A 23,721-nucleotide genomic window follows, 5' to 3' on the forward strand; every position below is an offset into this window, starting at 1 on the left:
TTAAACTCTATATCTTCATTAAGAAACTAAAAAGATGATAAGGCATATGGGAGAGCCCAAGACTAACAAAGATTCTCATATTAAAATATACAGTTAGCATAATAGATTAATTTCTTCATCAGGCAAGAACAAGACACAAGTATTTCAACACTACAAGTTTATTTGTGGCTGTTAGTTGTAGGAAGAGGCAGCCAAGTTGCTGGGAATTTTTGACACAATGCTATTTCTTATAGAAGCTGTACATATCCCAGGAATTAACTATCTCTTGAACTACTCAGTTACTGGCTTGGAGCAGTTGTGGATCATGGATGAACAGTAAAGGCACCAGCGACAGATAGAACTCCATACTCTTGGATTTAGCAATATTGACGTTATGAAAATGGCTATATACAGATTCAATGAAATCTTCATCAAAATTCCTACTACACTCTTTACATAATTAGAAAAAACAAACCTAAAAATTCATATTTAAGTGCAAAAGATCATAAATAACAAAGCAATGTTAGACAGAAAGAATGATGGCATGCTATCCCAATACCTTATCTCAGACTATACTAAACAGACACAGAGAAAATTAGAACAGAACCCTACAACTGCAGCTACCTCATATATGATAAGGAAAAGACACAGTCCCTTCAATAAATGGTGATTAGAAACCTAGGCGTCCACATGAAGAAGAACCCAACTCTCTCACACACAGAAAAAGAAAATCAATATAAATATTCTAAGAGCCTTAATTTACAACCCAAAACTCTGACACTTCTGGATATAGGTAAAAGTCTTCAAGTTATAAATGTAGGCAAGGACCTTCTCAAAAGGACTCCCATAGCACAGGTAGTAAGCCCCTAACTGACAAGTGGGATTACATGGAATTAAAAGACTTCTGAGCAGTGAAGAACACCAAATCATTCAGTCAATAAATGTGCTAGGGATGGCTCTAGCTCAGTGTTTCCTTCAATAACACAGCAATAAACTAATGCTAATGCGTTGGAGAGACAGTTTTCAAAAGAAGAAATACAAACGAGGAAAAATTATTTGAACGATGTTTCCATGTTGGCAAACATGATGTAGCTATTCCACTCATGGGCCCACTGCAGCTGTGTTTATTTGCACACGGAGGACCATTTGCAGAGAGAATGGAGAGCCACAAGATGGGGGTGGCATGAAGAACAGTAGGGGATGGGATGGGGTGTGAATAAGAACAAAGTATAATCACGTACGTGTGTGAAAATGTTACAATGAAACCTTTTACTTTGCATGCTAACTAAAAAAATCAATAAAAAAATCTGTGTTTTTATATATTTTAGCATCCATGACTTACAGAGCTCTCTAAGCAGTGTTGAAATGAACCAGATATGGTGATGCGCATATATAGAAAGCAGTGAAGGTGGAGCAAATGTGATTACAGTCCTGGAGATGCTGTGCTACCCCGTACACAATCCTTTGACTCCACCATGGGTGGTAAGCACTATTGTTGTCATAGCTACTTGTTCTTTTGAGGTCTCTACTGCTGTGGTAAAGACCATGAGTAAAAGAAATTGGACAGGAAAGGATTTATTTGGCTCACATGTTCTAATCACAATCCAGCATGAAGGAGAGTCAGGACAGGAATGCAAGGCAGGAAGCTGAAGACAGGAACTGAAGCACAGGGCTGGAGGAATGCTGCTTACTGACTGGTTCCTTCTGGCTGACTCAGCCACCTTTCTTATGTAACTCAGGACCATCTGCCCAGGGGGCACCACCTACAGTGAATTGGGCCCTCTTATATAAATTATATAAAATGCTTCACAGACGTTGCCTATAGGTCAACCTGATGGAAGTAATTCTTCGGTTGCCATTCCCTCTTCCCAAATGACGCTATCTTTGGTCAAGATGACAAAAGAAATCCTAACCAACACACATGTCATATTATAATTTGCTACAATGTTGTAAGCTTATGGAAAGAAGTCTTTAATATTGTGTAACAACTAGAATGTCCTCATTCTGTTTTATCAAGGTGAGAATAGAAGTGAACAGAGACAAAGCTAATAGTAAGAAAAGAGGACCGGGGCTGTATGCGGTTAGTGTATGAGGATGCGCATGCACAGGTGGCTGAATTAGGTGGCTGTAGGAAGGAAAAGCTCCCTTACTCTACACAAGTGTCTCCAAGTTGCAGGTTTATAATTCACCTGTCTTAGAAAAGCTCGCAAGGCCTTAACCCTATACAAAGAACCACAGGCAGCTAAGGACTGCTGAAAGTGAGAGGCAGTTTTCTCCAGGGAAGAGCACACTCACTGACTATACGACACCAAATGGTCAGCTCTGAAAACATACATACAAGTAACATTATATGGAGAACAGGTTATATTTAGGAATTTATATGTATATGCATATAACAATAGTTATAAAAAATGAGGCCATGAATTTCAAAGAGAGCAATAAGCGGCAAGGGCTTTGAAGGGAGGAAAGAGAAGGAAGAAATAATGTAACAATATTATAGATTTTAAAATAAAATAAAAACTTGTCCATGCTCATAAGATTTCTAATTGATCACCATGGATATTAGCATCACATTTGCAATTTGAAGAGTTATCAAATTTAATTTTCATAGCCATTTCAGGTAAGTTACTAACTAAAGTTTTTGTTCATATTTTATAGATAAAGTTTCTCAGACAATTTGAAGCTAGAATTAGAATCTTGTCCTTTTATCTTTAAAAACTATATTCATTTACAAGAGGCTGCTGCTTGTTAGTGATGGGGGAAATACAGGTGTGACAAGAACAAATTTTGTGTTTTTTATGATTTCTCAAAACCTAGTAACCCCCTTTAAATGTGGTAGATATGTTCAGTGATTCCTGTTTGATACCTGAAGCCATAGATGGCACTAAACACTGCATATATTGTATTTTCATGTGCATATAATCCCATGATAAAGTTTGATTTATAAATTAGGCACAGTAAAATCAAATAGAATGGTTTAAAATAAAATGATATAGAAAAAATTACTTAGAAATGGTTTAGTTCTGGAATTTTCCACTTAATTCTTTTAGACTGTGATTGGTCAGAGGAAGTAACTTGAGGCCATGGAAAGAGAAACGGTGCATGTCAGAGGCTAAGACTTCAAGTACTACATTGAGTAAGAGTGAACAGAACAGACATCTTTGTCTCTTTCCTGGTTTTAGAGGAATACTCCCAGTTATTTCCCTGATGATGTTGACTTTAGTTCTGCTGTTGTGAATAGCTTATATATTATGTCTATTCCTGATTTCTTTTGGCGGGGACTTTTACCATAAATGGGTGGTCATGTTTATCAAAGGCCTTTTCTGTGTCTATAAAAATGATCATATGTATGGTTTTATGTTGCATTGCATTTATTGATTTCCACATTTTTAACCAATTTAGTACTGGTTTATGATCATCTTACTGTGTTCTTGAACTGATCAGCATATATTTATTTGGAGCATTTTTATTTATGTTCATTGTGGAAATTGGTTTACAGTTTTGTTGTATCTTTTTCTGACTTGGCATCAGATTAACACACTGTAATGCATTGGCAGTATTTTCTCATTTTTATTTTGTTTAAAGCTTTTAGAAATGCTGAGTTTTTAGCTCTTTCATAAAGGGTTATTAGAAATAGGAAGTTCATACACATGATCTTGTGGGGCTTTTTGTAAGGCAACTTTTGTTACTTCTTTAGTTTCCTTGTTTGTATGAATTTGGTTGGGTTTTTATGTCTTTTTCTATCTCTTTTGTTAACTTCTGTCATGATTTTTTATTGTTTTCTGATTTCTAGAGCTTTGTTTTGAGTTGCTTGTTCTGTATTTCAGAGTTTACCATACATAATTGGGTGATTTAGTCTTTCTGAGTTTCTAATGTAAGCCCTCATAGCTGTGAATTCTACTCTGTAGAATTCACTCTACTCTGTAGAAGAACTGTAGCTATATCCCAAAGGTTCTGATAGTTTGTTTATAATTTCATTTGATTTTGGGAACTTTTAACTTTCTCCCTGTTTTCTCCAAGAGTGTGTTGTTCTGTCTCCGTGTATTTGTATAAATTCTGTAGTTTGTCTTGTTATTGATTTCTAGTTTCATTCAACTATGATCTCATAAGAATAATTTAAAAGAATTGAGAAATGCTGTAGGATAATGCTCTTGTACCCTGTAAATATTTGTCACTAGTGTTGGCTTAATAAAACATTGATTGACCAGTACCCAATTAGGAAGGACAGGTGGGGTGACCAGACTAGGAGAATTCTGGGAAGAGTAAATTCTCAGTCTGCAGTCATCAGCCAAAAACAGAGGAAGCAAGAGGAGAATGCCTCACTGATAAAAGTTACTAAGCCATGTGGCTAAACATAGATAGGAATTATGGGTTAATTTAAGTTGTAAGAGCTAGTTAAGAATAATCCTGAGCTAATAGGCCAAACAGTTTATAATTAGTATAAGCCTCTATATGTTTATTTGGAATGAATGACTGCAGGACTGGGTGGGACAGAAACTTCTGTCTATAGAGAAACTTTCATTGTAGACTAGAATGTGATCTATTATAACAAAAGCTATATAGGATGCTGAGAAGAATATCTATCCATATCTGTTGAATGGTATATACTGTAAGTATCTATTTAATTTTTGCCTATACTGTAATTTAATTATGGTATTACTTTGTTAATTTTTGTTTTGCATAACCTACCCAAAGGTGAAAGAAATAATTCAAGTTACCCACTATTACAATATTAGCATTTCCCTTTTATAAATATTACTGTTTATGGAATTGTAAGAACAACATTGAGTGCATATTTTATATATATATATATATGTACATACAGAGAATCTATTCAATGAAAATATAGCAGAAAAATCTTCAAATACACACATGGAAATGGACATCCAAATACAAGAGAATCAGAGAATAATATTACAGTAAATATGTTAAAATATAAATAATATGAAAAGCTATTCAGGGAAAATACCAAATTACATGCAAAGGTAAACACACTAAAACAATATTAGATCTCTTATCAGTACTTGTTGCTCTTGCAGTGGACCTGGGTTCAGTTTCCAGCATCCACACAGCATGTATGTGTGTGTGCACATATATCAACAATATGTGACAATCACATATACACAATTGTTTTACAGTAAACAATACATATGATTATTATATATTGTTGGTATGTATATAACAATGTGATTGCTAAACATTGTTGATGGACAATTTCTCTTTTCAGTCTATAGTGACATTCTTTATGTCTACTTAACTAATTTTTACTTGCAGTATACTTTAATAGATATCAAAATAGATACACCAGCTTGTTCTTGATTTGCATTTGCTTGATAGATCAACTACCAAACTTCAGCTTTCAGACTGTGGGTGGCTGCCTTTGCCTGTGAGGTATGTTTCTTGAAGGCAACAGATAATTGGATTTTTAAAAAAAAAAAATCCAGCTAATCAATTTGCATTTTTTCCTTGGTGATCTGGGCCATTTACATCAAAGGATATTGTAAGAGATTATTACTAATTCCTGAAGTTCTGTTGGTTATTTGTCTGGCTGACTGGATTATTATTTGTTCTTTTATTTATCCCCTGGAAATATTAGGTGTTTGGTTACTTACTGTGTTGGATAGAACCAATTCCATATCTTGTCTCCTTTGTCCACATATGTCTCTCAAGAAATGTGCTCCTTCTTGTGTTCTGTGATGGCAACTTTTGTTCTTCTCCCTCTCTGTCCAGTATTCTTTTAAGCATTGCCTGTAATTCTGGCTTAATGATCATGAACTTCTTGATTTTGTGCATATCTTGGAATAGTCTTATTTCTCTGTCAGTTTTAAAAGGTAACTTTGTTGTGTATGGCAGCCTGGTTTGGCAATTACTCAGGGCTTGAAATATACTGCTTCATGCTTTCCTAGGTTTATGGTTGCTGGTGACAGATCTGATATTTTATTTAGATGGGTTTACCTTTGTAGGTGACTTGTTGTTTTATCTGAACCATTTTTCATATTGTTATATTTATTTATATTTTTGACATATTTTCTTCAACATTCTTCTCTGATCATGCCTATCTGGGTTCTAAATGCCTCTTGTGTCTGGATGTGCATTTCTTCCTAGATAGTTGAAGAGCTTCCTGCTGTGTTAATTGAGTCGATTTCTATACCTTTAGTTTTAACCTAATCTCCTCCTATTCTCAGGATTCTTGGGTTTGGTCTCTTGAACATATTCTAGAGTTCGTACACATGTTGGTCATGTTCATTTATTCTTTTGCTTTCCTTTATTGATGCCTGAATGTAGTATCTCCTGTATCTTCTTCCACACAAGATTCTGTCTCAAAAAATAATAATTGAAAAGGAAGTCTTCTGATGTTGGTGCTGGGGTTAAGGATGACTCAGTCATTAAGAGCACTTGTTGCTCTTACAGAGAACCTGGGTTCAGTTCTCGGCATATATATAGAAGCTCACAACCATTTTAACCACAGTTCCAGGGGATCTGAAGCTCTCTTATGGCCTTCACAGGCAACAGGCACATATGTGGTGCACACACATACATGAAGACAAATACTCCTACACATACAATAGAAATAAATAACCCCCTTTCTAAAAGACTCCTCTGGAAAAGAATCCATATTTAATTTGGAACACTCACTCCTACATGAAATGTCAAGTTATTTTAGCTAATTTAGTGTACCTGGAATAAGACGTCCTATATATACTCTCCAAGGTAAACAAACAGATCTCACTGATAGCCCAGAGTCTCCAATCAGGACCACAGCATTTTCAGAAAGGAAGGAGGCCTGAAGTAAGGGGGGCAGTATGCAGACCACTGCACATGATGTCCTCCTTGCCTCCTGCTTGCATGATAGCAGAGATGCCCTGCAAAGGAGACTCCGTCTACCTGGAAATCCAGCCACAGAACCCTTGACTCTCTTAAATGTGTGTCACATCCTTTCAAGCTGATGTCCTCCTCCTAAAGTTCTATCACCTATAAGAGCTCAAGGCTCCACCACCTGAGCTGCCAGGCTCCAAGGGACTCAAGTGCTAGGATCAAGTAACTGCCTGCTTCCCATTAATGCTCCTGTGCTGCTAGTTTTATTTCAGCTTGAGATAAGCTAGAGTCATTTGGGAATAGGCAACCTCAGCTGAGAAAATGTCCCTACCAGACTGGCCTGTGAGCTAGCCTATGGAGCATTTTCTTGACTGATTACTGCTTACTACAGTGGTGTCACCCTGGACTGATGGTCCCAGGTATTAAAGGAAGTAGGTTAACAAGCCAGTAAGAAACTCTCCTTCATGGCTTCTGCTTTAGTTCCTGCTTCCAGGATCTTGTCTTATGTTCCTGTCTGTTGGCATACAAAAGAGTTTCACCATAGCATGGAATGGAGTATAACCAAGATTTATTTATCTGGAGATAAACACACAGAAAGAGTAGCGATCCACAGTCCTCTGCATGAGCTGGGAATTGGAACTAAATCCAGCAGCCAAGAGGCCTGCTCATGCTTTATATCTGCATTTAGAATACATGAGACCATGCCCAAAGTAGGTGGGTATCTTAATGGCTATTGGCTGAAGGAGTTCCCACAGCACCTCCCCTTTTTGTCTAAATAAGAGAGTTCTAAGCCTAATACAAAACTATATACAGTAAGAACAAATATCAAGTATTGTCAAGGAAAAAGAAGAAGCAGAAACATATATAAAAGTTAGAATTACAACCAGTATGAACAACATCAAGCAATAAACATATGCTAAATGTTTCAATACTTATCCTAAGGAGTTGAAGTCTTATATTAAAAATGGCTTGGCTAAGTCTTGAGAGGAAGGTAACTATGACTATCTAGTCTTCAACTCCATCAAAAACCTGAGAAGGGAAAGTATTCCGGAAGTGCAATCAAACAACTTCCAAAAAGTGCAAGAAATAACAGTGACAACTGGCTACCTGTGTAATTACCCAAAAAAGTTTCATTTGTAATATTGTGGCAATCAACTTTGGCTAAGGACTGACAGACCATTTTCAGAGGCAAGAAAACTTGAAAAACCATCTTACCCTGTCTTGGCAATGTTTAGCAGTCTTTTTCTTTGAATCCAGCTTGTCCAGTCTTGACACCATGCATTGTGTCAGTGGTTGAGGCAAGGGCAGTTTTTTGCCCAAGGCCAGTTTTGCCAAGAAGAAAACAAATTCCAAATGAAGTGTGTTATAGATTTGCTGAGGGTCCCCGGAAGCTTGTTGTGGGGTCGAGACCACACGGCACATCCACAAACCAAGGTGGCTGGTCCCTGACAAGTGGTCTGGACAGGCGGCAGGTGGGAGGCACAGATGCCATGAGTCTCCTGGACTGCTGGGGACCCGAAAGCAGCCAATCTCAGAGACCATGCGGCAGAGAAGGTGGCTGGTCCCTGACAGCAACAAACGGATAGACGGCGGGTGGGAGACAGAGATAGACACACCATATAGAATAAAATTGGACATTTATTAGATGGGTTACAGAGGGGAAGTAAAAGGGAAGAAAAAGGGGGAGAGAGAGAGAGAGAAAGAGGAAAAGGGGGGAAGGCGAGAAGTGGGGAAAGAGGCAGAAGCTGTCTCTCCGAGAGAAAGACAGAGAGAGAGAGAGAGAGAGAGAGAGAGAGAGAGAGAGAGAGAGAGAGAGAGAGAGAGAGAGAGAGCTGAGTTTGCAAGCAGGAAGGGAGTGGGCACGACTTGTCTCTTAAAGAGAAAGAATTAAAGAGTGTCTTCAGTACCCAATATTCTCTTGGGAATAGATTGGTGCTTCCAGGAGCAATCACATCTCACATCACCAGAACCCTAAGTTATTTAAATGTCATATTCTATGATTCTTTGGAGTGTTTGAAGATTACCTATCTATGTAGAATACAATCTGTATATATCTAAAGAACCTGATTAGTCTAACTATGACAAACATGGATGACTATTAACCTGTAATTCTCAATACCTTTATAGTTTAAAGACTAAGACTTCATATTTAAAAATTAAACAACCTTTAAAGAAATGTACAGCAAATGAAAACAGTGACTTCAAAATTTAAATAATGTATAAGTATCTTGATCAGAGGTAGAAATGTATAGTATAATGTGATAAATATATCCTAAAATTGCATCAATATACAAATGTCTTAATCAGAGGTAGAAATATGCATGCATACAATATGACAAAATAACTTTGCATAGGTGCACAAATATTGTAAACAGAAATAAGAGCATATTCAATATAATTTGAATTTGTATTAATATACAAGAATCTATACCAATGTGAATTGTCTATAAATAATAGCTCATATGTAATCTCACTATTACTCACTATTATTATTAGTGTGAGTAAGCTCATACTAATCTACCTATTTGGTATGGGATTCTTAATCCCAGGGTCATGGGTTCGAGCCCCATGTTGGACACCAATTTGTTGGCACACAAAAGAGTTCCACAATAGCCCAGAATGGAGTATAACAAAGGTTTATTTATCTAGGGATATACTCACCGAAAGAGTAGTGATCTGCAGTCCCCTGCATGTGCTGTGAACTGGAACCAAATCCAGCATCCAAGAGGCCCTTGCATGCTTTTCATTTGCATTTATAGTACATGAGACCACAACCAAATTGGGCTGGTATCTTAAAGGCTTTCGGCTGAAGGCGTTCCCACAGCACCTATCCTAACTTCCTTTGACAATAGATTGTGATGTGGAAATGTAAGTTTGAAATACACCCTTTCCTCCCCAAGCTGGTTTTTATTATGGCTTTCTATTGCAGCAATAGAAATCCTAACAAAGGAAGCCTCCTCCCTAGGTCTCAGCCTTCACTGCCCTGCAGTGGGTAGAGAGGTTATCCATCAAGTTTCATGAACATGATCATCAGTTTGACCTGTCCTTGTCCAACTGAGACATTGCACACCAATGATCTACCTTGGAGGTACACTGCCCAGAGTGATAATTGCAAAATTCCAATGGATGAAATGGATGAAAGGCAGGGAGGAGAGGAATTCAAAGTATGTTTTCTATTGGTAATAATATTAAAAGTCAAGTGATGTGGGAGTCCCCTCTGTGTGCTGTAATTACCATTAATGAATAAAGAAACTGCCTTGGCCTATTAGTAGGACAGAACTTAGGTAGGAGGCAAGGAAAACTAAAAGGAACGCTGGGAGGAAGAAAGCAGAGTCAGAGGGAGACGCCATGGATTCATTGCTGGAGTCAGACATGCTGAAACTTTGCTGGTAGGTCACAACCTCGTGGTGATATACAGATTAATAGAAATGGGTTAAATTAAGATGCAAGTGTTAGCCAATAAGAAGCTAGAGCTAATGGGTCAAGCAGTGATTTAATGAATACAGTTTCTGTGTGATTATTTCTGGGTGGGCGGGACAAACAAGTGGCCCCTTGCAACAGTCAAGTGTTTTTATTCTATTTACAAGGGTTGAGTAACTTGCTCAGGACACACAGCCATCTTGGAGGGGAAGCTCATGCATGGCCGATCAAAAACGCAAACCGGACAGTGCCAAGCCATGTCTGTTCACAGCTCCACATTGCCAGAGATTGGTTTTCTCTAAGGACTTGGTAGGGATAAAGATCTCTCCAGTCAAGGTGGCTAGTTCTGGGAGAATAGGCAACATGGAATCACATTTGAAGGGCACTGGGGTGGCAGGCAAGGCATTCTTGTCGCCAGTGTTGATTGAACCTTTACAGACGAGTGCTTACTCATCCATCCTCCAGCTGGGCTGGGGATATACTCCTCCTCCAAGGGGTCAAATATGGGTGAGGACGCTTCTGCAGAATTGGCCTGAGGAGTCAGTGAGAACCTGGAAACACAAGCCTGATTGGTACCCTGCAAGTCTAGGCTTGGATCCCAGCCCGCCCTGTGACCCCGAGCTGGTTCGTGAACTTTTCTGTTTTCAGTTTGCTGATAATCCTATCCTCTCGACTAGCTCTCCTGCCCCTCTCTCATTCCTTCTCATGACAGCCGTGTTATACCCAGGAGTAATCTTTTACAAATGTGAACATAATAAAATCAGGACTCCTACACTCCTGAATTTAGTTATCAGTAAATAAACGCCATACATTTCTCATGGAACTTGAGACGAAATCCTCCATCTTTCTCGTGTGACCTCATGTGTCTCAGGTGACCTGTCCCTTACCTGCTTCTCTACCTCGCCACCCCCTGCACTGAAACTTTTCCCGCCTTTTCTCACGGCGTTTATCTTCCCCATCACTCTCAGTCACAAAGCCTTCTTATTTTCTGGCCCCTCCTTTCTCCTGGTGAGTACTAACCATTTTGCATGTCTCTGACTCTCCTCCTAAAGGAAAACTGCCTCACATACTGTGGACACTCACTCATTGCTTTGTTGTTTCTTGCCATTCTGTATTCTCTATCCAAACATTAAGCAGCATTTACAACCATGCATTTGAATGCGTGATTCCTTGATCATGGTTATCTCCTCCATAAGCTGTAGATCCTTTAAGAACAAGGCGTGATCCACTCTGTCTAACTTGGACCCATCCCAGTGCCTGGTTCAGAATAGGCTGTAAGGTCTAGAAATACATGGGACATAAAGCACCGGTGGATGAAGAAGCATATGTCAAGTATACTGGGGACCTTCAGCAGACCTTTTGCAACCCTGTCCCTGCTGTTACCCCTCTTAGTGGATATAGTCATAGCACTTTTCAGAAACAGGGACAGACTCTCCTTCCTCTCCATTAAGAAATCCTTGACACTGTTGCTCAGGGGTTGACTGAAGGCAGTTACTGCAGCTGCGGAGGCAAGCTAAGCAGATCAGATGACAGACCCCCTAGCACCCAGGGGATTAGGAATGGCCTAGTGGGGAGTTTGGGAGGTGCTGGGGAGCCAACCCCTTGGGTCTCATCAGACTGAGCCCTCCCTGTCTCCTCCCCAACTCCCACCCCACTCAGAAAGCTGCTCTGCCTGGTCCAATGCCAGCTGAGCTGCTGCTTGTTTTGTTGTATGTGCTGCTAGGCAACTGGCCTGTTTTTGCTTATTTACCTCCCCTGGGCCATTTCACAACACTTAGTAATAGGCGCTGCTCTCTCTGGTGCACATCTGGTTTAGATTTAGCCTGTCAGAGCCCCTTTGCAAAGAGAGCTTACACTTTTCTCCGTGGTCACCAGCTAAGACTCCCAGGATCCAGACTGCTCCTGGGCGTTGGTCCCTCGCCCAACCCCCAGGGGTCTCCACCCTGCACCTCCTCCTTGGTTTTTCAACAGTTTACACATTTATAAGCCCAAAGAGGAGGAACTCTGTAGAGAAAAAGGCGAGGGAGGGTGCAAGGACTGTAAACGCAGAAAGCAAACTTAGAGAGGATGTCTTCAGAGCCCTTGAGCTCCAGCAGTGCCCCAGTTTCTCTGACAGAACTTGCCTCCTTCAGAACACAGAGACAGTTATGGGCCCATGTCCTGGTTCCCTCAGACTCAAGCCTTCCTACCAGGACCACTTGGCATAAAGAGGGTTGGAGCCCACATTAGGAGGGGGATATTCACCAAGTGCTTATATTTGAAATAGTTTTATACATGGGTTAGGGTTAATAATATTGAATGAATGAGCGAATGAGTCTGACTCTTGCAAAATAAAATGGTCATCTGTCATGATGGACGTTTAAGTCTTCATGAGTACTGCTTGTCTCAGTACCAGCTCATGGTGATCCTGCCCACCTCTGGACAGGTTCTCTCTTCACTTAGAAGACCCTTTCCTATCCAACCCTGCCTCTCCTCACCGCCCCCAGAGGTTGGACCTGTCATTTCTCAGCTAGATAGCCATCTTAGTAATTTCCCAGTGCCTCTCTCTTGTCCTCAGTAGTTAATCTATTCATACTCTTCACACACTAATCAGTGAGAACACCAGATGGCCAACTGTATGGCCATGAAGAGCAGTCTGTGACCTGCATCTTTGGTGGATCTCTAGTGAGTCTTTTTTGTATTGACATGCCAGCTGTTGACCTTGAGTGTAGACTTCTTGTGATCCAAGAGGATGTGCATTTTACCTGCACATATGTCCGTGCGCCGCATTTGTGCCTGGTGCCAGAATCTAGAAGAGGGTGTCAGATTACATGGAGTTACAGGTGGTTGAGAGCTGACATGTGGGTGCTGAAAACTGAACTGGGATTCTTTGCAAGCGCAGCCAGTGCTCTTAACCACTGAGCCACTTCTCCAGCACCAGTCGTTAAAGAGTATGGGGTGAGACGCAAGAGCAAAATCTTGCTAAGTTTATATTTCTATGTTTCCCTTATCCACCCCGAGGGGAAACACTATCCACTTGGTTTCTTAACACATAATTGATCAGTAGTCCTAAATTCTATCCAATCCCAGATCCCTACCAAACTCCAGTCCTGCCCCTGCTTTCTTCATACATCTTCTCCTTCTTCCTCATCTTTCCTACTATGCAGTGCTCGTTCCTAGCCTTGCTACTTCACCATAGGCTCTCAGTTTTTATTTCCATGCTCGGGCAGTAGACATAACCATGTTTTATTAAAGTGTATATCTAGTGGTATTTCTCTTGTGCTTTATACGACCCTAACGGCCTTCCACCGAACTCGGTAGAAATCCAGCCCTCTACCTGGACTCCAGAGGGTGCCGTCTATCTCCCAGGCACCTCCCCAACTTTAGGCCATGTCAGCTGCCTTCCTACCTTATCTCACTGTGTTCAACTCTATTCCTTACACACATCAACTTGTTCGAGTGTTGGGGCTTTTCCATCAACTGCCTTCTCTCCTTGGAATTCTCTTCCTTCACATTCCCATGTGCCTGATTCCTTCTGCCCATTCATGTATTGGCTTTAGTAGCACGTCTTCAAAGAGGGCTTTCCTGGACAGGACTCTCTTTCCCATACACAGACCATGACACAGAATCATAGTCTCATCAAATCTTTATTAGATTATTCTCAACAGATATCCCCAGATTATTTTTCTATCTAGTTAGAAAAACCTAACTGTTTTAACAGGTGTTTTTTTCACCTGTCTAGTTAGAGTGAAACTCTACAGGTGGGGACCGCTGAGAACCAGGTCTGATCGTAAAGATCACTCAAACTGTCTGTTGAGTGAGTAAACGGATGGTTTGAAGGTAGCCTGGGCCTGGAACACATCCTGTGTGTGCACATCTTGCTGGACTGCTCTCAGGCTGGTGACTTTGGACATGTCCTGTGTATACTCTGGATCTTCCCAGATCAGCATTTGTCAGATGAGTTGTGATTTCATGATCCCCCATCTGTCTAACTTCCAGGTGTTCGGATCCTACCAATCTTCATATTGTTGACCATAAAAAGCTGTCAAAGTTGGTAATGGCAGCAATGGCCCAATTCTAGTTGGAAATTATTTTTTAATTGAAAGTAAAGTTATTTTCATATAGTATATTCTGATTACCATGGTTTTCCCTTCTTCATTTACTCCCATATTCTCCCCCATCTCCCACCTTTTCAACTCCATGTCTTATTTCTCTCTCTTAAGAAAAGATTCAGTCAAATAAAAATAAGAACAAACAAGGATAAAAAAAAACTAAGAAACATATATATATATATATCAGGCTGAGCAAGTCATGGTGAGCAAGCAAGCAAGCAGTGCTCCTCCATGACCTCTGCATCAACTCCTGCTTTTGGGTTCCTTCCATGATTTAGTTCCCCTCTTCCCTCCTTCAGTGATGTCAATCAGGACTATGAATGTGGAAGATTAAGCCGAATAAAACATTTTCTCCCCAAATTGCTTTTGGTCATAGTGTTTCATCATAGCAATAGTAACATAAACTATTATGTTAGTTAGTGGTTGAAGCTTGTGTCTCAGCATGAGACCTCATCTGGTTAGACCTGTGCAGGCCTCTGCATGCTATCCTAGTCTATGCGCATCAGTCATCTAACATCTGGAAGGTTCTGTTTCCTTGGCATCATCTTCCACATAGTTCCCTGAGCTCTGAGGGGAAGGATTTGATGAATACATCTCATTTAGGATTTAGTGTTCCTAGTTCTCTTACTCTATGCACACTGTCCAGTTGTGGCTCTCTGTATTAGTTCCCATCTCCTGCAGGAGAACTCATCTCTGATGTTGCCTGACTGAAGTATAACAGAATGTTGTTGGAAGTCATTTTATTGCCACATTCTTTCAGCAGAATAATAGCATTTGGTGTTCTCCTAGGTCCATGGACTGTCTAGTCTTAGATTCTTGGCCATCCAAGCAGTGCCAAGCAGGGGTGCCATCTCATGGAGTGGGTTTTAAATCCAGTTACATAGAGGATGGTTCTTCACACAATACTTGTGCTACTATGTCCCTGGCATATCATGAAGGCAGATCAATACTGTACATGGAATGGTTTGTAGCAGGGATGGTGTTTACCTTTCTCCTCTGGTAGCATGCAGAGTACCTTCCAGTACCATGAACATTCGTCAGCAGGAAAGGCGGTAGGTAGTGCCAGCTTAACTTCTCTGGATTTAATGAGTGACGTAGGTGTTGCCTTCAGCAATAGGGGCTTACCATCTCTTTGTAGAAATCAACCAATCGCCATGGCAATAGCCTGAGTTGATTGAGGATTTCCATGGGGCTCCTTTGGTCAACAACTCAATTAGATGGAACCCATTCCTAGCACTGAAGCTTTCATTTGGTGGAGAAATATCTAGTTGGGGCTTTGTCTACCTCGTCATTTGGTGATTCCATTTAGATTTCTTTCATATCCGTATATATTTAAAGAACCTTCTACTGTAGTAGGCTTCCATATGCAATAGGCTTCAAGTAGACATTAATGTGAGCTATTTCTCCCTCTCTCTCTTTTTTTCTCCCCCTCTCCATTTAATCCTTATGTACCGTTTCTCTCTAACTGTATATTCTACTACCCCTTTCTTGGGAGATCTGTCCCCCTAGTTCCTTCCTCTATACAGAACTGATGTGGGATGCCCTCCTGTATGCTGTGATGTTTTATTACCATTGGTTAATAAAGAAGCTGTTTGGCCAATAGCGAGGCATAATAGAGCCAGACAAGAAATCCAAGCAAAGATAAAGAAAGTGGAGTTGGGGAGATGCCAATGGCCACTGGGGAAACAAGATCAAAGGTAACAAACCATGAGCATCATGGTAAAATATAGAATAATATAAATTGGTTAATTTAAGTTGTAAGAGCTAGTTAATGACAAGACTGAGCTAATAGGTCAAGCAGTTTGTAATTAATATTAAGCCTCAGAGTGGTTATTTGGGAACTGGCAGGTGGAAGAAAATCCTCCAGTTACACAGGTGTGGTCACTGGGGGATCCCAGGTTGGATTATTTTTAATTAAAAAGCCCTAGTTTCCATTATTTAGTTAAGCACATATCCAAAAAGGGCTTAATGAAGCTCATATTTCAGACCAACTTTTCTGCTTTCTCAAAGAACTCCCCCCCCCGTGTGTGTGTCTCCTCCTTTTCAATTTATGAGAACAAAGAATATATTCTACCATATAGACTGTTGTTTTAGAACAACTTTAGTGATTGAAGCTGGAAGTACCTAATTAAATCCATGCTAGCAGTGAAGAGACTGTCTTAACAGCCCATGAGCTTCAAGGAAGAGCTAAATAACCAAGTGCTGGCAGGACTGTGAGGAACTGGATTGAAACTTTGCTGGACCCAGAGGCTGGAGCTCCCATTCATGCTCCTGCGATGTTCTTTGCTTGGATCAGTGTATTGGTTGCATCTCCCTGTCTCAGTGCACCCTGGCTTTTTCCAGAGAGTTTCAGCACAGAATTGATCACATTCTACTACTTTCTACTACTGTTTTCTTTCCTGGTTTTAGCCTATCTCAATATAACAGAGTTCACTATGCAAAGACTTCGTGAATTTACTGATCTCTTGCACCCAATGCAGTAGCAGAGAAGGCTCTCAATAAATACTAATGGAAAAGTAGATTATAAAAAAGATACTACTCACTCCCACAGCATCTAATGCCCTACAACTTCGGGTACTAGAGAAAGGCTATGAAGCTCTCTGGCATTCTACTTAAAAAAGTAAATTAGGAGCTGGGGAGATCACCTAGTTAGTAGGTTGTTTGCTATGTAAGCAAGAGAGAAGCGATGCTCCAGCCTCAGAACCCATCTAAGAGATGCCAGGCGTGGTGACATGTTTGTAACCCAACACTAAGAAACAGAGGCAAGCTTATCCCCAGGGTCCAGTGGCCAGTCAGCCTAGCTTAGTTAGCAAGCTCCAGGCCAGTGAGAGACCCGGTCTCAAAAATTAAAAGAGTCTAAGAAAGTCACCTGAGGTTGACCTCTGACCTCTCTACACATTCACATACACATAAACATGCACACACATGTGCACAGGCACACACACAGAGAGAGAGAGAGAGAGAGAGAGAGAGAGAGAGAGAGAGAGAGAGAGAGAATTTAAGTTAAATAAGTGAAGGCTCAGGGAATGAACACTTGGTTCAAATGGTCAAATTAGGCTGTATACCTATAGGAGCAAACACTTGTTGATTTTTTTGGTTTTGGTTTTGTTTTCTTTTGAGGGGGTGGCAAAAGGGGGGTGTTTCAAGACAGGGCTTCTCTATGTAACTTTGGAGCCTATTCTAGAACTAGCTCTGTAGACCAGGCTGGCCTCGAACTCACAGAGATCCACATGCCTCTGCCTCCCAAGTGATGGGATTAAAGGCATGTGTCACCATCACCCAGCATGCTGTTTGTTTGTTTTAAGGATTTTATTTATTTACTACGTATACAGTGTTCTGCCTGCATGTATCCTTTCAGGCCAGAAGAGGGTGCCAGAGCTCATTATAGACGTCTGTGAGTAACCATGTGGTTGCTGAGAATTGAACACAGGGCCTCTGAAAGAACAGACAGGGCTCTTAACCTCTGAGTTAAGAGCCATCTCTCCAGTCCCAGGAGCAAACACTTGTAACTATTAAATACAACACTATCTTAAGATCTATGTAAAGCAGAAAGGGGCATTTTAGAAAGCTGTTTCTAAAACCGCTATCTGGGACATCTCAATGGTATCCACATCCTCAGTGTGAGGAGCAGATGAAGTACTGAGTGGAAGTTTATTATTGACAGGAGCACAGTCAATTCAAGGGCTCCAGTGTCTCGGATCCACAGGAGTGGCAAATCCTTTCCCTGGTCCATGTGCAGATGTTAACAATGTGTACAGAGACATTTGGGACGACTGCAGCCCAAGACTGCTTCGCTGCAGGGAGAGCACACAGTGCCCCCGTCCATGCTTTGCTTGTGTTGTGTGTGTCTGTCTGTCTTTCTTAATCTCCCCTCTCCCCAGCCAGACTTACAAACCCAGCCACTCAGCCACTGCTTCAGAGTTGTGAGACTGATGAGATGCCATGGAAGAGAGGACTTGGAAGAGCTGTTTAAAAATGGTCCATTTTATAGACTATAATTGGTCGTGCATTGACGGTTCTGTAAGCTGCAACCCATGGAAGTGTTACATGGATTCAATGCGGGAATGCAGGGCTATAACCAGCAAGAAAGGGAAGAAGAACGTTTGAAAAGAATACCATGTTCTCAGTGGGGTCTGTCTTATAGCAACATTGGCTTGCTGTGCTCGTGCATTGAACAATGATGGTACTGCAAGTTTTGCATGGATTATCTCAATTTTTCCCCCAAAGTAAATTCTGTGGGATCCTCATTCTACAGTCAAGCAAACAAAAGTTTATTGTGGTTAACCTATTTGCTTCCCATGACACCATTTAAAAACAGAGCCAAGACTTACTTGACCCTAGGAAAGACTGGAGGCACAGGTCCTCCGTGCAAGCAGACTTACTGATGATGGGAAGAATGAGTTACCCCTTTACCTGCGATCTGTAGACCTGGGCGTATTCTTCTGCCAAGTCACTGGCACGTCATTCATAATACCTGGTAGTGAGCATCTGTTCTCCATGGCTGCCACTTAAGTTTGTTTAGAATTCTTATGAAAGTACAATTATGATGTGTGCATACATGTCTGTGTGTGAGAGAGAGTGAGTGTGCATACATGCGAGTGTGTGTGCATACATGTGAGTGTGTGCGTGAGTACATACATATGTGTACGTGTGTGTGAGTATGTGTGCATACATATGAGTGTGTGTGTGAGTGAGTGTGTGTGCATACACGAGTGTGTGTGTGTGCATACATGTGAGAGTGTGTATGTGTGAGTGTGTGTGTATACATGTGTGTGTGAGAGAGAGAGAGTGCATGTGTGTGTGTTTGTGTGTGTCCAGACGTGAGGTCAGAGAACAACATTCTAAAATCTGCTCTCTTCTTTTCCACCACATGGAACCAAATACAGGGTCAGCAGCAAGCATCCTTACCTGTAGAGCCTTCTCTCTGGCCTTTATCTTGCTCATTTTTGTCTTTAAAAAACGCTTATATTCTACAAAACATATGTAAAAAACTCAGTGAAGTTTTATTGAATTGCAAGAGCTAGACAGACGACAAAAGAGTAGACGGTATCACCAAAGAATATCTTTGTTCTGCTTGTTCAAGTCTGTAAAGAAGGTGGGCAGTACCATGCAAACAATAGAAATGATGATAAAAACATTTGTGGAGTGCTGTCAGATCTCGGGAAATTTCTGACCATTATCTATAGTTTCTGTTTTACTTGTCAAGTCAGTTGACATGGCTTTTGTCAGTTTGACACAAATCTGCACATACCTGAGAAGAGGGAAACTCGACTGAGGATGAGGCTGCTTCTGTCAGCTGTTCTGGGGCGTGTCTGTGGGGCCATTTTCCTGATCATCGATCAATGTGAAAGGGTCACAGCCCAACTGTGGGTGCTGCCATTGCTGGGTTGTATAATAAGGGTAACTGAGTAAGCCACAAGAAAGATGCCAGCAAGCAGGGCTTCTTTGTGGTCTCTAGTTCAATTCCCACTCCAGGTTCCTGCCTTGGCTTCCCTCGGTGATAAACTGTGACCTGAGAGCTGAGAGATGAAAGAGACCATTTCCTTCCTACGTTGCTCTTGGTCAGTGTTTTGTCATGGCAGCAGAAAGCAAACTAGAAAAGCAGTGGTGCCAAGTCCAAGCGGTCGTCCCTCGAGGACAGCATATGGTCTTTCCAGATACTGAAACCACGTCCATGATAACTCTGTACTGTGGAAATGTGTTTGCTCTGACTGGGGTCACACAGGGCACTGAACTGAAGAACAGCCTTTCATTAGAATTCCACAGAATTCCATGCTGGGTGGACCCCCAGTTTCTACTGAATGCCTACCACACCCACACTCCAGAGCCCCACAACTGTGTCAAATGCATGCTTGACTTGATTCTGGTACAAAGACTTGATGTGGAGCCAGGGAATTTCAGAGCTGTGCCTGTAAGTCTGGAATTTAAATATTAGCCTTCTTGACCTGGACGGCTTTGATCTCCCAAGTTTACATTCATAAGTATTGATAACACAGCTCAAATCACAAGCAAGAACACAGGGCCTGCAGCCCACAGCTGCCAAGTGTGTGCATATGTACAGGATCTCCGCTGAGATCAAAATGGTCTTGGCTTGCGAAAGCGCTTATCTTATGCTGGGGGAGTGCCCCACATGGGATGGAGAAACAGATCTTTTCACACAGCCCATCTGGATGGCTTCATCCCATAGGACAGACTTAAGAGTGACCTGTAAGTGACCCCTACCAGAACCTAGCCTTACCTGAGAGCTGGCCTTACTCAATTTCTCATTGCTTTCTCTTTGAGAAATGACTGTAATGCTTACCCATTATTTGCCAAGTATCCATCTTATACAAGCTATAGTGTCAATAACAGTATACAAAACATTTATATATAGTACTGCTGTCACCTTTGTTATTCAGATGAGGAAACTGAGGCACAGAGAGTTAATTAGTGAGAGTCATACTAGGAGTAAATGGCAGAGCAAGGATCCGAACCTGGTACCTGATAGTATTTCTTCTTTTCATTTTAATGGTGAATCAATCCCACATTAGTTATGTTTTAAAGGGGTATTTATTTTGGGGGATAAACTTACATACACATAAACTGTCAGGAAAGGAGCCTAGTCACTGGAGCAGGAGCCGGAACCAAGCGCCAGAACCAAGAGGCCTAGCCGAGGCTTGCTGCTCTTCTTTTAAAGAGAAATATACCACGCCCCAGTGGGCTGGTATTTCAGCGGCTATTGGCTGACGGAGCGGAAGGCACTCCCGCAGCACTGTGGGCTTGTGCTTCAGCAACTAGCGGAAGGTACTCTGGCAACATCATTTTATGAATGGGGGGGGGTGGCAGAATTGGGTGACTTTTACAGAGAAAGAATACTTTAAGTAACTTGCCAAATGTCACATGACCTGTTAATCTGAATTCAGACATATTAATTTGACTGAGAATGGCCCCCACAAGCTCATATATTTGAAAGCTTGGTCCCCAGTTGATGGAATAGTTTGGGAAGGATTAGGAGGTATAGTCTTGTTAGAGGAGGTGTCTCTAGGTGTGGGCTTTGAGATTTCATAAGACTCTTGTGATTCCCAGTGTTCACCTCTCTCTCTCTCTCTCTCTCTCTCTCTCTCTCTCTCTCTCTCTCTCTCCAAACTCCCTTCTACTTGTGAATCAAGATGTGAGTTCTCAGTTTCTGCTCCAGTAGCATGCTCTGCCATGCAGCTGCCGTGCTCCCGTCATGATAGCCACGGACTTTTTAATCCTCTGAAATCATAGGCTCCAAATAAACCTGTTCCTCTCTAAGTTGCCTTGATCATGGTGTCTTCTCACCACAGTGGCATCCTATCTTAGTCTTAACTAAGACAATAGCAGAACCAAAATTCATACCCAGATCAAAGTCTGATGCCTGAATTTCACAACCATGTGAAACCTGTTTTTGTGAGCTAATCATAGTTTCCAGTACATCTAGAGAAGAGAAGAGAAGAGAAGAGAAGAGAAGAGAAGGAGAATGAATGGAGAATAAGGGAGAAGAGGAGGTGCTGGTGGCAGAGGCAACAAGAACCTTATGGTTCCTCAAAGCTCAGAAAATTTAGTCTTGCCCTTTGTGGAAAGAACTTGGCAACCTCTTCACTCTATGATCTCCTTTATGTTTTGGGCTGATATATACTGCTTTAAAGATCAGATAAAGGAACTAGGGGTGTCTGGGTGGTGTTCAGAAATACTGGCTCCCCTTTGCCAGGCTCGTTCCCCAAAAGACAGAGCTACAACTCACCTTAGGAGAAGGAGCTGCCAGATCGTACACTGCTTCCTCTGTTCTGCCTCCTGTCACATTCCCTCATCTCTTATCTTACCATGAAGAATTCCAGCTATAACTTTACTTCAGTAAAGAAGAAAAATAAAATCCCCCATATGATTTCTGGATTCTATAATATGCCCTAGCTCCAAACCACCATCCCCTCTACCATGGGTCCCCAACTCATGATACCTTTGTCTTTAGAGCTCAGTATAGTCCTTTGCTTTCAAGGCCCAGACCTCTACCATGTGAAATTTCTGGTTTCTAAGACAATCTTAGAATATCTCCTACTATTTCCTCCCTTGACTTCAATGGTATTTGTCTTAAATATGGTTTCTATTGCTACCACCGTGACCAAAAAGAAAGTTAGGAACAAAACGGATTATTTGGCTAACACTTCCATGTCACTGTTCATTATCAAAGGAAATCAGGGCAGGAATTCAGACAGAGCAGGAACCTAGAGGCAGGAACTGATGCTGCAGGAGGGAGCTGCTTATTAGTTTGCTCTCATGATCTGCTCAGTTTTCTTTCTTATAGAATCCAGAACCACTGACCCGGGCATGGCATCATCCAGAATGGGCTGGGTTCTTCTCCATCAACTACTAATTAATAAAATTACCTGCAGTCTTGCCCACAGCCCCTTCTTATGGAAGCATTTTCCTAATTGAAAGTCCCTCCTATTCAACAATAGCAGCCAACTGATCAATAAATAAATCTGGGGAGGAAGAACCTGCTCTTTTCTCTCCCCATTGTTTCCTGGTATCCTACGCTCACCTCCTGCTGTTTCCAGGCCTATTTTCTGTGGCACTCTAAGGATGAAGGTGGCTCCCTAGTTTCTGACCTCTTTTCTCCTTCTGTCTTACATAGTCCTGTGTGGTCAGACAGCCTTTGCCCTGGGAGGATTTGTCTCTTTTAAAGTTCTAAACATCAACTTTCTTCTCCTGAGGAGAAATCCAAGCAGAATATCCCCCAAGACACTGTGAGCTTACTCTCACCTTCAACATGGGTCTGGCTTAAGGACTGATCAGTGCTCACTGTAACCCCACTCTTGGCCTTGAGAGACAAGTGGGAAAGAGACCTCGACCTCATGGTACCTGCCTGCTGAGTTTGTCTCCATCTTCTTCTAGGAGGGTGAATGTCCACCTGTTCAAACCCTCACCCTTGTTCCCAAGGGACTCCCCCATCTCAAACCGGTCACTACTCTGCATTCTGAACAATGAGCTGCCCCTCAAGGCAAGCTCACCTCAGTCATTTTCCCGCTCTCCCGTCTTCAGTGATCCTTGGTGGTTTCGGAAGGGTATCCCCTGCCCAACTCCCCATAACCCAGGCCTTGTTATCCCTTCCCTCCTCCTTTTCTCAGCACTGAGTCACTCCTTCTCTATGGCTTTGCTATGCCAAAGCAACTAAAACACTCTAAGCATTGCTGACATTATGCCAGCAGGTTCAGGATGCCTGTTGCCAACTCTGCCTTATGGAAAATATTTGCAAAGTCTTCAGGTACATGCAGGGTACCTTACGAGGCCCTCTACATCCACACTTTTCCAGTCTTCTGGTGTTCTGAGTACGGGGAGTTAAACTGGATCTGTAGGTTCTTAAATCTTCTGTTTCTGGTCATTTTTTGACCAACTAGTAGCTTAGAGACCAGAGGCA

At 41.5% G+C, this 23,721-nt stretch overlaps 1 long non-coding RNA gene across 1 annotated transcript in view; it reads right to left on the bottom strand.

The window, feature by feature from the left end:
* LOC146895095 (uncharacterized) overlaps nucleotides 1–23,721 on the bottom strand; it is a 75,590-nt gene that overhangs the window by 47,716 nt on the left and 4,153 nt on the right. The gene's annotated exons all lie outside the window — the stretch shown is intronic.

Source organism: Myodes glareolus, chromosome 3, assembly GCF_982192425.1.
Source record: "Myodes glareolus chromosome 3, mMyoGla1.1, whole genome shotgun sequence".
Taxonomy (NCBI): Eukaryota; Metazoa; Chordata; class Mammalia; order Rodentia; family Cricetidae; genus Myodes; species Myodes glareolus.